This window comes from Podarcis vaucheri (genome assembly GCF_965113315.1).
Source record: "Podarcis vaucheri genome assembly, chromosome: 11".
Lineage (NCBI taxonomy): Eukaryota > Metazoa > Chordata > Lepidosauria > Squamata > Lacertidae > Podarcis > Podarcis vaucheri.
This window is the reverse complement of record NC_138749.1, coordinates 28,999,464-29,015,390: the sequence shown is the minus strand read 5'-3', so window position 1 is coordinate 29,015,390 and position 15,927 is coordinate 28,999,464. Positions and strand designations below refer to the sequence as shown.

The 15,927-nt window shown below is 41.0% G+C and overlaps 1 protein-coding gene across 2 annotated transcripts in view; it reads right to left on the bottom strand.

The window, feature by feature from the left end:
* The window catches only part of LHFPL2 (LHFPL tetraspan subfamily member 2), a 103,817-nt gene that overhangs the window by 49,144 nt on the left and 38,746 nt on the right, over positions 1–15,927 (bottom strand). Inside the window, exons 1-2 of one of the 2 annotated variants that reach the window (XM_082192038.1) lie at positions 13,389–13,411; positions 13,086–13,141 (exon numbers count right to left, since the gene is read on the bottom strand). The gene's annotated coding sequence lies outside the window, so the exon portion shown is untranslated. Of the gene's footprint in view, positions 1–13,085; positions 13,142–13,388; positions 13,412–15,927 lie in introns of those variants that run through there. The other variant, XM_082192037.1, reaches the window with a different exon arrangement.

The following is a 15,927-nucleotide window of genomic DNA, read 5'->3' as shown; positions in this document are numbered from 1 at the left end:
CACGCCTTTTTTCAATGGGGCTCAATATGGCATATGTAGGGTTCCTAAGAAGTGTCCCATTCAGGCGCTGATTAGTGCTAAACCTGCTCAGCTTCAGCAAGTACTATATTATTTGCCCTCAGATAATGCTGTGTTAGGACGGTATAAAAGCGGCTGGGTGAACAGGAATCAGTTTTCACAACTTTGGTCTTCTGGGCCCAGGGATTGGATAAACTTGGTTTCAAGGCTGTTGTAATGTACGTGTGTATTCTTTCCACTGTACTCTTTCCATTGTACACAAAAACAGTACTGTGCTGCTGTTTCAGCATACAGTGGCCCAATTCATGCAACATAGTAAACCATAGTTCAAGTAAACTAGCTATGGTTTGCTTGGAGCAAAACTAACCATGATCCCTGGTCTGGCTGTAACACTAAGTAGGGATTGCAGTTTGTTGTTCTTGCTTGTACTGGGAATGGAGTGAAGTAGGAGCCGTTCGTGGTAAATCATTAACTACAGTTTACCATGATGTGTGAACGCTACCAGCGCATACTTATTAATGTTTTTATACCTTTATACCTATCTGCATAATTCTACTCATGTTGCCAAAGTTCAATTTACTTCTCTTATGCTACTTAAAGCAAGGGAGAGGAAAGGAATATTGTGTCACACTGAAGCCCCTCTTCCTGATCACTAGGGGTTCCAGTCTGCCATCCTTAAAGCTCCTGAGATCCATTTGCTTTCAAACCTATTTTCAGCAATGCAATAGAAAGAAACTTTCCCTATAAGGGGGGAGAGAGAGGGAGAGGGAGAGATGTAAACCAAAGAGCTGAATTCTGCATCTCATTCAGGGGATTGCCCCTCCCTGCACTTGCAGAGAATATACACCTCCTTGGGCCCTTCATAGAAGGAAAGTTAATGGTTCCAACACAGAACTGATCTATACATTCTAAGAAGAATTACATGGTACAGCTTTCCGGGAACTATACCACTTAAGAATGCAGGTAGCAAAAGTCATGACTGAACATTATCCAATGTAAACAATTCTCTGACTGAGGAAAACTCATATGCGAACAGAAAGGTTTCTCGCTGTAAGAGCTTTACAAGCACCCTGACCCTTCAATAAGCTGCCCCCTCACTGAAAGAGCTGAAAGGCTTTCCTCTTCTGTCTGCTTTAAGTGCCACTTTAAAGGATATGTACAATATGAAACAGCAGGTATAAGACACACGGTTAAGTATTAGCAAGGAGTATTGCAAATAAGTCTAGAGCAATTGGAAAACAGAATAAGAGAAAACCTGCTCCAACTCCTTCCCTGGAGGAAAACTAGCTTTTCATGGTGGTCAGTCTGCTGAACAGAGGTTCCTGGTTGGGAGAAGCAGAAGACTCTGAGCTGCTTTGCCTCCAAGCATCATGAATCATGAGCACTTTAAGTCCACCCTTGGAGGAAAGGCTGGGTTAGGGATGGGGATTGCTACTGCTCTCTTGAGCACTCCACCATTCCAGTGCTCCTTTCAGTGAACCAGATGCAATGCAGCTTCTATTGTTGCTGCTGCTGCTTCCTCCCACCTGCCCATAGGAGAAAATGAATCACTTAGAACAGGGATGTCCAACCAGTAGATCCCCAGCAGATCCTGGTAGATCACAGGATCCTTATCATGTACAAAAAAGTTATGTGGAAAAAACTCAAAAACCCTGTGCAATCCTCCCCCAAAAAGCTCAACAATTCTGGGCAATCCACCCACCCCATGCACGCTCCTCCTCCGTCCAATGACAATGGGTAGATCACTGCCAGTTTTTTTAATACTGGGAGTAGATCAGTCTCTTAGGAGTTGGATATTCCTGACTTAGAACCACTCAGCTGTCCTTTAAAATGGAGCTGTGCCTCCCACCTGTGGCCAGCAGGACTCTTTAATTCTACCCACTCGTCCCCAAAATGGAAGGGAAGAGGACGACAATATGAAGATCTGGTTCTATAAATGTGGTCCCGGTACCGTGTGCCACTACAGAACAAACCCACTTTTTTTTGCATTCCTTATTAATTATCTGGAAACTGTCTCCCACTTTCAATTCAAATGCTCACATCACCCATTTTCATTTTGACAAACTTAAGAAAACATTTGTGCACAAAATGAAATGTAATAACCATCGCTCTGTGCCATTATAGCAATCCTTGACTGCTAAGCTAGCATGATGTAGTGGTGAGCACCAGACTAGGACCTGGGAGACATGGTTATTCGTGGTCCTCACTCAACCATGAAGCTCATTGGGTGACCTTGGGCCAATCATAGCCTCTAAGCCTAACCTTCCTCACAGGGCTGTTGCCAGGATAAAATGGAGAGGACTATGTATGCCACCTTGAGTTCCCTGGTAATATAAATGTAATTTTTTAAAAAAACATTTTGGTGCTGGAATACTGCTTTCAGCATATTTTTATTATGCAAAATGGCACATTTAATTTCTAAATTTATACAGTTATAAATTGTTGGGGGTTTTTTTATTCTAAGAAGTCTATACCCAATACCCAAAATTAGTTTCAGAGCCACCAGCCTTACCAACCAATTGGCTGTGGAGCATGGGGGCAGAGAGAAAAGCACATGTAGCTAAAGGAAAGCACAATGTCTCTTGGTACAGCCTCAAAGACAGATCTTTGTGGGCAAGATATCTAGCAAAATGTTAGAAAAGAGTATTACAAAATAATCCCAAATTCTCACAACAGATTTTAGAACCAGTCTGCTAAATTACAGGCTTTCTGTTTTTATGGCACAAAGATGATGATTAAACACAAGACTAAAGAGTAGCATATCCAAAAGTTAATTAATATTTGAGCTACTTAATCCTACACTAATTAGACAGTAATCCAAGTCCAAGTAAAGAATCAGATTTATGTGTAGATAGGAAACTACTCTGCAATAAATTTCCCTTCCCTCAGATTAGAATGTGCAGTCCTAAAGCCTATGTCAATTAAGTCAGGATGTCCTCCCCCCTCATCTTCCTCTAGAAACTCCAAAATGAATTCTAAAAAATTAATAAATGGACACTGGATAATATCCACAGCCATTTACAATATTTTCTTATCTAAATAGATTTCTGTTAAAGAGGGGAGATATATCAATGATGACTTAGGTAGCTATGTATCTATCCCAAATTACCCAAATAATTTTAAGTTATGCAATTTATCACACCTTTCCCATGGTCAATTTTTCATGCTGTAATTTACAACTTTCAAAAACTCTATAAAAGAAATCAAAATACTTCTACAATTATAAGAAATTAAACTTAAACATTATAACATTTGAGTGATCATTTTAGTGTATTTTATAGAAGGTGTCAGGTTTAGGAGAGGAGTATAATATCTTGTAAATACCTTTGTTTCATGAATGGAATATCACTACATTTTACACATTCTATGGAATATACTACAGCAAGGTTTCCCCAACATTTTGGAGCCTGAGTGCATATTTGGAAATCGAAGAAAATGTGTTGGGCATCACAAAATACACATTTCACAGAAGTGACGCTGATGGTGCCCAGTACCCCGTCCTCGAAACAAAAAGCACAACAAGAACAAAAACATCCTTCACTTTTTAAAAAATGGGTAGGGCAGAGATCTTGGTGGGCAGAGGGGTTCTAGTAGCAGCAGCCCATGGGCACTATGTTCGGGATTTCCACAAACACATCAGCTTTCACACTAGGCATTTAGTTTGGAATCACTATGCCTTCCTCACACTCAGGTTACAGGGATCCAGACAACGTAACCTTTTGCAATCCTCCTTTGTTTTCTTTTTCTTTTTTTCTTTTTCTATTTTCCTTATTCCTGCAGAAAGCCCAAGCTTTTAGAGGATGGAAGAGTCATGCAAACTTCAAAGATGTATATGTATTAGCCTTACAGTTTCAACTTTAAAAAAATGAAAGTAGAGGCGCTTGTTTTATGTGTGTAATGGTAGATCCGACAGGAGAACCTACCATATGTTATAACCTTTGCAAGGTGAACACCATGTAATCATCTCATTTTAAAAATCTGTCTCTTAATTGCCACTCAACTGATAACCTGGAGCATATAAAAACCATAGGGCTTGGGCCAGGAAGTGGGGAGCTTCAATGCAGACCCACACTGCTGCATAACTGGTCAGACTGAGATCTACTCTGCTGCTACCCCTGGGGTCTCTGCAGCTGGAAGGAGGGATTCTGGCATCTGTCTGGTATCTTTCCCTGGTGAGGAGGGAAGGGTTGTTGGTTGTGTGGTTAGCGTTCTGTGTTAAGGTTGTTTATTGTCTGCCTGTCTACCCTTATGCAAAGAGGGCCTGGTATTATTGTATTTATTGTTTGCCGGTTTATCCTTGTGCAAAGGAGGAATTGTTTGATCCTTGGAGGGGTTCTGTACCCTTGCGTGTGTATGAAATGATTTTGCTCAATAAATCGAGACTTTCTCCTCCCTTGGTCCAGCATTTGCTTCAAAGATCCTTAACAAAGAATCCTTTTGCCTTTGACAAGACAGGTAGCTTTCAGATGAACATCTTGAAGAGCTGAACTTCGGGTTTGAGCTGACTCGGCAGCGGATGGGCAACTGAAGCAATTCCAGGAGCAGAGAATGAATGAATGAAGAAGAGCAAGGGAGAAGGAAAACCTGGGCCTGTAAACAAGGGAGCGGCTGGTCCCATTGCAGATCCTCCTCTTGAGGGGGCACAAGCTAAGAAAGAGAATTCGGGAAGAAGTAATGGCAATGTCTTCAGAGTCTGAAGAAATGGACAAGTGCAACAAAAAAGACAGAGAGGAACTTAGGGCTCTTAAATGCCTACCATAGAGAAAGTGGTAACAGACCAATATGCTACTTTAAGGATCACATTTTTTTTTCTTAGTAAAGGATGGGCTTGCATTGATAACTGGCAGGACACAGAGGAAGAGGATGCGGCGAGGGGTGTAGCCACTATTGGTACACACCAGGAGAAGCTGAAGATAGGGAATGGGAGGTTAGGGCTTTAGGAGGTACTCACAGGACATTAGAGGACATAGCAGGGGAATCCAACTGTTCAGGGGAGCCAGGAGAAGGTGACACATCACCAGAAGCAGAGGTGCCCCCATCTCTGCAGACACAGTGGGCTCTGAGGCATTGGTAACAGGAAGCACACTCCAGGAGACAGACAGGCAAGGGAACACAGCCCAGCTCACTAGTGGACCAGGTGGAGATCATGGGGCTCATTAGGTCTAGGAGGAGGTTTTTGGCCTCTCAGCTGGGTAGTTAAGGATCACATGTTTTGTTAAGTGGAGAGGCTCCACTGGAGCAAACTCAGGTGAAGCGATCAAGATTGGGAAGGAGAAAAGGGAAGCAAGGCAGAGACTCCGTGTCTGCTCAAGTTTCTCTGTTAATGGACCACAGCTTGGCTGCTTCAGGAACTCCATTGGACTGTGACTTTGGGACTGACCTCAGGTGTTCCAACCCTGGATCTTCAGCAGAGGCAGAAACTGACCTTGCAGATTGACTTTGGAGCTTGCTTGCTCTGATTGCTCTTAATAGAAAGAAGGTGGTGTTTTGTTTCATTTTTTAAAAATGTTATGTAGCATGTGTATTTCTTGCTATCTCATGAATGTGAAATAAATGATGCGTTATTGGGGGGCAATGGTGAACCACCCTGAAATCTATGGATGAAAGGCAGTATACAAGTTTAATAAATAATAATAATAAATAAAAATGTATTGGAAGCAAGAGTAATTTAACAATGGAACTATTTACATAGGGGCAGTGCTGGGTTCATCCTTGCTGGAAATATTAAGCAAAGGCTAGTCAGCCATTTGTTAGAGATGCTCAGGATTTCCTACATCAAGCAGGGGATTGCGCTGAATGACACACCCTGTAATTCAATGGAATGAAAACACTTGATGCGAAATAAATAGCAAGGCTCGCTCGGAATTTTTCTTTCAAATGGCTCCCCCAGGGAAATCGGACCTTCCCCTTCCATGTGCACAGCAGCTATGTCATTGCCACTGGTGTGGAAAGAACATACAGAAGAAGTGTCATGTCCAAAACAGCGGAAAGTCAATTGCAATTCCATAATTTTATGGGGGCTATTTGGAAGGAGCACTGAAGATAGTTTTCGGGATAGAAAATCATAATGCCAGACTTAAAAAAAACCCCACACTTATTTTTTGAAAAGTGAAAAATAGGTTCAAAAGTAATCATTTGGGTATGATTAAATTTCCAACAACTTCTTCAATGTTTCAATACCTTCTCCAGTATAAATGCAGCCAATACGAATGCAGCTGGGGACCTTTGGAGGATGTCCTCTTGGGTTTCATTTTACAAGGGCAACGGAAAGCAGAGTGCAGTCAGACATGCACTCTGGAAGGCATCCAAAATGTTCGAGATCATTAGCACAACTCCCTTCTTTGTGTGCCTCCTCCACAAGAGGTCTGGAGGGTAACAACATGAGAGCGGGCCTTTTCTGCAGTGGCTCCCCGCTTGTAGAATGTTCTCCCCAGGGAGGCTTGCCCCTGGCCGCTTTGTTACATATCTTTGGGCACCAGGCCAAAACATTTCTCTCCCCCAAGACCTTTGACTAATTAAAGAAGCTATGGCCTTTTGACCTGAGCAGGGGTATTGTTTTTGTTTGTTTCTATGCGATTTTTAAAAATGTTTTTGTATTGTGACCCTCAGATGAAGGGCAGTATACACATTTAATAAATAATATGTTTGCGTTGCACCTAGGCTATAATCAAATCTCATTCTATTAAAACTTTTTTAAAAACAACATTGATAATGCTTCATTTACTAACACCCTGTTTCAGAAGCCCGTGCAAAACAAGACATTGCAAGGTAAACAAATACAAAGAATAGATAGCAAGTGCAAGGATAGCAAAAAAAAGCAAGCATCAAGTGTTGCAATGTTTTGCAGAGTCTTAAGAGGGCGACTGATAATTGTATAAAACAAATAAAACATAAAAGCCCCTAACTTTTTAATTTCTAAGACGGCTTGCCTTCATACAGTGAGAAGACCTGAATATAAATGCAGCTGGTGTTCCTTGTGTTGAGGGAGGAGTTATTGTACTTTGTCTTGATTTGCTATGGGAAGCAGCAGGCTTCCAGCTGTACAAATGGCACTCTGGCTGCTCTCCACATAAACATTTCCACCTGGCCTCAAATGGAGTGAGGAGGGGGTGGGAAATGATGTAATTTCCAAAGCACTAGCAGAGTCAAAGCCAGGCAACCCATCAATCAGACCTCTGCAAGCCCATACACAAGACCTCTCAAATTACCACTTCACACCAAGAACCTGCTGAAAACCGTCCCCTTTTAACATCTGCTAATCAGATTGCTTCTTAGGAGCCTGGGACAATTAAACCTGTTATTGCAGGGAGCAATGTGGAAAGAAGGGGGATGTCACATGTCTACAGCTGGGCATTTGGAAAAACAGATGGACTGTATCTGAAGCAATGACTCTCTTTGAAATCCAATTATTAAACAGTGAGAATGAGGCCTGAAGGAGCTGGCTGAAAAGTATGAGCCTGGTGCTACTCATCAGCAGCTCCTGTGGCACAGTTACCTGGAACAAGCGTAAAGACTTGAAACTCTGGCCAGTGCTGTTAACAGCTGAGAGAAAATCAATGGTGGCAGCAACAACAGATTATTTTCTTCTTAGTATGGTGGGTCAGTCTAATAAAATCAAAAACTGACACTCGCATTGCTGAAAATTCCACTGGCCAGCTCACAAGAATCTGAGCATTTTCTAAGAAACCCAGTCTGTACATATTATAGAAGCCTCCAAGAAGACTGACTTTTCCATGAGCCATCTAGTAGCAGAAAGGACCCCATCCACAGCCTGTAATGTGCTCTCATTTGCAGCTGTGTGACATCAGACATCGGCACTTAAATTACAAAGATCTATTGGTGGAGGAGGTGGAATCCAAAATTTATACATGCCTTTCAACAGGCTACATTTACAATGATATAGAACTGTATATAAAACTAGGGATGGAGCAAACAACCTGACCTAATTCACACTTCCCAAATTAATGCACTGATTGGAATGTAATCATCCTTCAAATCCCACACTTTTCCGAGTTTTACAATAAAGTTGTCACTCAACAGAAGTACCCAAATGCATAAACATTGTTGTTGGGGTTTTTTGGGGGGGATAGAGTACTTTAGAAATCCATGCAATGATATAAAATACAAATTTTAATATTATTTATTTATAAAATACTTAGGCATCAAGGTAACTTATTTACATTTTTATATATCATGCAATTCCCCCCATAAATTGCAATAAATAGTGAAATGGGATAGAACAGACTTCTGAATAAACATGCAAAACTGACACAGACCAGAAATAGACTGGTCTGTCCATCCTTAAGTAAAACACCCATGCATGAGAACAATATAGAAACTGTGCAGCTTCTAAGCAATAAGGCAATGTGTGCCTATGAACCTGTACGGAATTTTTTGGCTGCAGAATTCTGGCCTATTTTCATAGAATAGAAGAGTTGGAAGGGACCGTGAGGGCCATCTAGCCCAATCCCCTGCAATGCAGGAATCTTTGGCCCAAAGTGGGGCTTAAACCCAAGACCTTGAGATTAAGAGACTGATGCTCTACTCACTGAGTGTATCTGTACAGAATTTGTTTGGTTTCAGCATGAATGAGACAACAAGAGTATTAGTGAACTCCAGCAATCAGAGGCCAATTGAAGTCTCAAGGAGCCTGGAGGCATGCAGATTATGTTCTCCCTCTTTCTTTTCCAAGACCTATGCAACAGATCCTATTCTGACTAGACAGCTTTTTTATTGTGATTTTTCTATTTATATGTTCATGAGACCCTTCAGACCACAACATTCTTCTTGGTAAATACTGTTGTCAAGCATGCTTGTGAAAGCAAGCAAAATGAGATGCCTATGTGTGTATTTCTTATAACACAATGAGTGGCATCCAGCGTTGTTGTTCCACTTGTGGAATGGCTTTTAATCCAGTGGGGAAATCTGCTAACATAGGAGGAGGTGAGGCTACATCCTCTTATTTCCCCTTTCTACTACAGCCCCATTTCAGAGAGTTGGGAGACGCTCCAGAACAGCTTGGAAGTTTGCTGGGCCCAGTGGTAACCCGTGAAACGCGGTCCAGAATACGAAGGTTCCGCTAGGAGTCAGTCCAACAGGGCCAAGGCAGGACACGAGGCAGGAAACCAGGCAAGGACAGGTACAGGATCTCAGGCAGGATCTAGCATACAGCAATGTTGCTCCTGCAACCTGGGGCAGGGTCCAACAGCCTTTTATCTTTGTCGGGGTAGCGGCCGGTCCTGATCCCCCGGTGACTCACCTCCCTGTTTCACCTGAAGGTGAGCACTCCTCCTGCGAGTACTCAGGTCTCTCCTTCTCTCAGACCTTAGTCTCTGCAGCTTGGGAGACGTTGGTGGGTTACTAAACCCAGGGGTCACCTCAGCCTCCCCTGACCAAACCGGTAGTGAAGCAGCTGTAAGCGATGGCCCAGCTGAACGCAACGAGGTAATCCCCGCATCTGGAGCCAGGGCAGGCTCAGGCCCCTGACTCAGCCCAGCTGGTGTTTGTTGCAGGGGAACCTGTGCAGACTGGGACTCTTCAGGAGCCGGCCCCAGACCTGGTTCAGGTGATGCCTGAGGCAAAGGATCCAGTGCAGACTGAGTCTCCTCTGGTTCCGAGCCCGAGTCCCAGGCCATCACAGGAAGGTGGCAGGGGGAGTTGTAGTACAAAGAAAGAATTGGGGAAAGGGGAATCACCCTCCCTCCCTCTGCTAGATCAAAAGCTATGGCACAAGCATTGGATTTCCTCCTATGAAAACACTATCTTTAATAAGTTGAACTTCATTAGTGCCATGATCCAAATGCCTAGAACGTTAACCATACAGCTCCAAGTTCTGCTTAACAAGGGGAAAGCTCGTTCCTGTCCTCCTGTTGAGGCAGTGACTCCTCCTTCAGTGCTTATATGTCACAGAATGGCACAGAAATGAGGCTGCCCACGGCCCCTTGTGCAGCATCCTAAGGGCCAAAAAAGGTTCCCTGTATATCTGGCTGTGTGCCTGCACCAGGAAAACCTGTTTAAAAAGGGTGTTTGGAGTGCTTCAGGAAAGAATGGGAGCAGAACACTTACTTCACCCAGCATGCTGCTTTAGCAGCTGGAGCAGGAGCAGGAACTTGTGCCACAAAAACCTTGGATAAGACCAGGTTGCCCCAGCACTGAAGCAAAATGATTGACAGCTTAATTAAATAAGGGGGATTAAAATGTGGCAATTCACAGGAAGGAAAACCAAAGGCCAGTCACCAGAGGATAGACATTTTAAAAATGTTAAATTTTGAATGGCTATGTAAAAAAAAATATTGCCTCAGCATATGTGTCCCCCTTCTCAAGAACCGTTTACATTTATAATGAATCTGACAGCTCCAGGAAGTGACCTGATGTGCATCCAATCTCCAGGAAGAAAAATGCTTAGTTTGATCTTGAAAACCAGTTTGATTTCAATAGTTGTTTTCAACCTCCCAAGTATTGAATTTCCTTTTGTTCTTCACAGCACTGACTTTTCCCAATAAACAAACAAAACAACATTAACTGTGGGAAAGAATGTGCTCTTGTTTAGTGAAAGTTTTAGGCCTTTAAAAGTTCTTAAACTTTCGTGTTCAAATGCATTATTTTTCTGTGTGCACAATCACCCTTTTCTGGTCACAGATTTTAAAAAGTGCATACAAAAACTATACTTAACTGCAGAATTCTTAACAAACATAAAAACGCACATCTTTAAAAGCCTCAGTAAGTAAGGAGGACTTTACCTCACACCAAAAAGGCATCAGGTTTAAGCACCAGAGAAGCCTCCTTGGCAAGATGAATGGTTAGGTTAAGGGGAGAAGCTGTCTTGAGTTATCTTGTATGAACTGTCCCGTAACATTTTCCCATCCACAGAATTCTTTGCAACATGCAGAGGTTCCTTGACAGATAAGCAACTGCCCAGAGAACTCTCTGTTATGGGACAGCATGCCAGTGTCCGGAGTGAATGAATGAATGAATGAATGAAGTCAATGGGGAATGCAAATCACTAGTAAGTACAATCAGAACCTAATGAGTATTATTTATGGAGTCTATACTACCTTCAGCATGAGAGGCAGCATGTTTCTGACTATGAGGACAATGATCAGGAGAGGGATATTCCATTCATGTCCTGCTTCAAGGTTACCCATAGACATCTGTTTGGTCACTGTGGGAAACAACATGGTGTAATCCAACAGGGCTCTTCTTAACTTCTTAATGATTTTTCAATATTCCTGGAAAACTTCATCAGCTTCATCAAGCTACTTAATGCAGAAGTGATAGTACTAGATGGGAGTACTAGTATTAGATGGAAGGATCTAGTACTTGGTTCCCTCTGAGGAAAAAAATCACTTACCAAAAGCAGACTCTTTGGGGTTGGGGAGTGCAAACAAGCAAGGCTCATTTTTTTGAAATGTGATAGCTATTTATCTCTCATATGAACAACAAACTAATAAATAACAGACTTCCATAATCTCAACTATCATTTTAGAACAACACTCTTGCCTATCTAGTGGCTATACATCATACCATACTTTTAAAAAGCAAACGAACAAAACAAACTACTTAGGATTATTGCACCTTTGTTTTCTTGAATATTATTTCTAAATGTGTTTGACTTTTATATTTTTCACATCACAATTAAATATAGACTTTTTAATTTTAAAAAGTGAGCATTTTTTTAAAAAAAAACCTTCCACCCCCAAAAAGATAGTATTTGTCCATTTATTATCACTCAAGTAATATTCGTGGTTCTGGCTACATAGTGAACTTTAATTTTGTTTTTATTTTGTTTTTTAAAGAAAGCTACACTGATTTATTGCTGGTAATTAAGCAGTAATTTTCTGCTGGATGCAAGATGCTGATCTCATCTCACACAACACAGCTTGAAATATACTCGGGAGAGACTAGGGTGCTTAAAATATTAGAGTTATAGCCTACAAAAATTGGATAAAGTCCAGTAATGAGATCACCCCTGTTCTGCATTGCTTAGGTCACTCCTTTCCAAATATTGAAATGTTTGTTCTTGAAACATGAGATACGTGGGTTTTTAAAAACATATGTTTTCAAAGAACAGTAAGAATAAGAAACAAGAAATCAACAAACTCCTCTACTGAAATAATAATAAAATGCACACCAGAGGAGGGGAAACAAATAAACAAGTTACAAAAGCCATTATTATGATTTTCCTTCAAAAGAAGAATGTGACTCTAAGCACACCCACTTTGAAGTAACTGGCATTGAAATTAATGTAGTTTACTTCCAAGTAAACATGCGTGGGATCAGAGTGTTAATGTTTTACATTTCTCACTTCCATTTTCAAACAACAATATTGCCAAAAAACCCTTCAAACCTTCTAATAATGTTATAAAGACATCGTAATATTAAACGGTCACTTGCTTTCAGGTAATTGTCACTGTGTTCTTTTAGCATTCCATTTCCCTCAGAAAGCATTCCTCCCACCACCACCAAATGCTGAGCAATTTAGGATTACATTTCACCAGATGAAGTAGGCTGTGGTGCATAAAATCTTATGTCATAATAAATTCTTAGGTCACTTCCAGACTTTCAGTGTTTTGTGGGAGAGACTCAATCACTTCCTGGCAAATTTAAGTTGTGCAATCGAAGTGGATTTGGGACTCACTTCCCCCCCAAAAAAGAACCTGATATTTTAGAGGTAGGAAAGAGACAGGAAAATGCACTGGAAAGTGTGGAATAACAGTTGTTTAACACAATGTTGTATAGCCTCACCGCAAACCAGAAGAAGAGCCTGCTGGATGAGACCAACAGCCCATCTCGTCCAGCATCTTGTTCCCTCAATGGCTGAACAAGTTGCATATGTCAAGCACAATAACTCCCCCCCCCCAGGCTACCAGCACCTGGTAATGGAATGTAGTGGGCAGCTTTCAGTAAAGAAATGTTATGTTCACCATAAGACTTCTATAATGCAAATGTTATCAGTCTAATTTCTACTGCTATCACATAATCTGATGGATTGTTCCTCATTACATCATCCCCCAAGTTACATGCAGAGCTATTCAGCACATGAAAAAAGTACCCTCCAGTTTACTCACCTGTTTTGTATTTCTTTTGTTGAAACGTTGCATCCCTTCATAAATGCAGGATATACCTGGGAAAATAATTTAGATGCAATGTAAAAATATAGGTATAGCAGTTAAGAAATCACTCAGCATTTCACAGTGCATGCTCCAAATTTTAAAACATTTCATTAGCAGAACCTGTTTACTTCACTGAAAAATTAACATTCTGGATATTTCACAGCATGTATGATAACTTAACACATGAAGTGCTAAACTTAGTTCTTCCTTTTGAGGTATTTGATTTCAGTAATGAGATTTTCCAGATGGCTTACATACAGTTAAGATTTAACAGCCAACTCCTGAGCACAAGATCAATCTTAAGAATCCAAGTTGTGCTGTAAGATCACAATGGTTGATTGTACCCATAGTCATGGGGTGTAAAGGAAGGAGCAGCACCAGCTGACACACAGTGGTGTTGGCCCAGAACTATATTTTCTCTGTTAATTCATGTACCGCAAATACTATTGGGCAGTATTCTTTTAAATAAGGGGAATGACTTGTGCAACAAGACTTTCCACCCTTTCCTCTTCTCTCTATCCACAGATCTAATCTAGAGAGTTGGGAGAACCTCTGTGACAGATGTTGGCATGCACCTGGAAGGAGTGTATGGTGGTGGTGATGGGAAGAGAGTCCCATTGCCAAAGTGGAAGTAGCTTAATTACACAAGGAATTACTTAGCACTATGCTGAAGGCAACTGATGTATTTCTTCTAACAGTGATGGCTACTGAAGGCTATTTTAATATCAATATACACATATAAAAGGAAAATACAAACTGTTCTTTGGTTAGATTAAAAATCCATAGGACTGTGGGTTTAGACTATCAACAACGTAGAGCTATCTTCTTCTTCTTCTATTATTATTGTTTTAAAAAATGGAAGTAAGCAAGTGATACGGAACAGAAAGGTAGACACCTTTGTCTGTTTCCTTAACAAATGCTTCCTTTGCTTTCACACTCTGCGCTACAGTTTGTTTTGCTTCCTACCTCTTACAAAATAAATGAGTTCTGTTGTTATAACACAGCAATCCACATTACAAAACAAGCAAGGAAATCCCACACACCAGACAAAAGTTTACATTAAATAAGCAGCCGTTTGCATGGGCAAATCATTTCACAACTCAGCATATGCCCCATATTGTATTCAGGGGAACAAAAGCAACCCTCAGCTTCCATGTTTATAGGAAACATCTGTCTGAAATTTTTACCTATGTACCTCAGACTAAACATATTCTTTTCAACTACCAGGAGATATGGCAAGGCAACTGGTGTACTTACTTAACAAACAAGGAAATAGCACTGAACTTTCTGTAACCTTTACAGAACAAAGCAACAATGAAAAATATTATAAAAAGCAATGTAGCAAACACTGACTTTAAAGAGGCTAATTTGAAAACGCAGTATGAAAGTATTTCATATACAGCATGAGATTTATAGAGAAGTGCAGCAAAAGCTAGAGGCAGCTAAATACTATGTCAATACTATGTCAATCACTACTTAAGCTCTCAGTTAAGTCACCAGGAGATTCAAACCAGGGACCCGTGCCAGTGGAACAGCTTTCTGGCAGAGGAAGCTATTGGTCTGGTCTTTCCTGCTCTACAGCCCAGCCCAAATAATGGTAATTATACTGCAGTTCATCAGTGTAGCTGGAACAGCTGGGGAGCTAAGAAGGGTATAATAGATGTCCTTAGAGAATTGCTTCCTTCAGCTTTGTTCCTTAGTCTAAGGAACCTGTCACGTAGCAGAGGCTTAGCAGATTCCTGTGCATCCCTTTTCCTGAACCCTTTGGACCCCATGAGGCTGCCAGAAGACATAACCCAACCTATTTCTGGGCAGATCCACAGAATGCAGTTAAAGCATATTCAACGCACACGTTAAAGCACATGGTTCCTTCCAAAGAATTATGGGAACTGTCTTCCCTTATACTTCTGAAATTTGCATTAGGCAAGACCATTGGCTAGACTGTCAACATTCAATAAGATCATCTGTTCTTTTATTGGGATATTTGAAGCTTGGGTTTTAGATCACTAAGTACAAGTTGGAGGTATTAAGTCTCACACTGGCCGACTGCCTCAGATATACACCTTCATATCCATGAGAGAACAGAAAAATGGCTAACCTTTAACCACACCAATGTGGCAGTTTTAAATTACATTCAGCTTCTATCATAGCTTCAGTATAACTGCATATACAGCGGGCTGTTTTTTAAAAAGAATCAATGTTTAAATATATTGGGTAAATATTTTAAGAGTAGCCAGGCCTGTTTAAACACTGAGATGCATGGGACTTAACTCTGGGTGTGTGCTAATTTATTTTTTCCTCTAACTGACCAAGAACTATTATACTTCAAGAGTCAACTCAGATCTCAAGAAAAAAAGAAAAATTGAGTTGTTGTGAAAAACTGAAGGCCTTTCATTCGTCTCAATTACATGATGTTATGACTAGATTTAACAAACTAAAGCAGCGTACTCTGTTTTACCCCTTTGGCATTTCTGCCTCTAGAGAACTGCCCTTGATTTTCATAGCCCTCTGAACAGGGAGATCCACCGCTCACCCAAACAGTTTTTCAAAACAAAACTTGCAAAAATGGTTGCTCTCCAATGCCATGAAGAGAAACTGGAGATGGTTTTTGCCACTGTTTTGAAGGAGTTAACATTGCACTCATTTTTGTAGATGGAGAAATATCCAACCGCAAGGAAAGTGGGAATGTTAACTGTGGTTTAGAGTTCACCACAAAGAACCTTTTCTTTGCTTTTTTAATGTGTTTTTTTGTCATTCTAGGATCACACTAGAGCAGAGTGTTTAAATGTTGCTACAG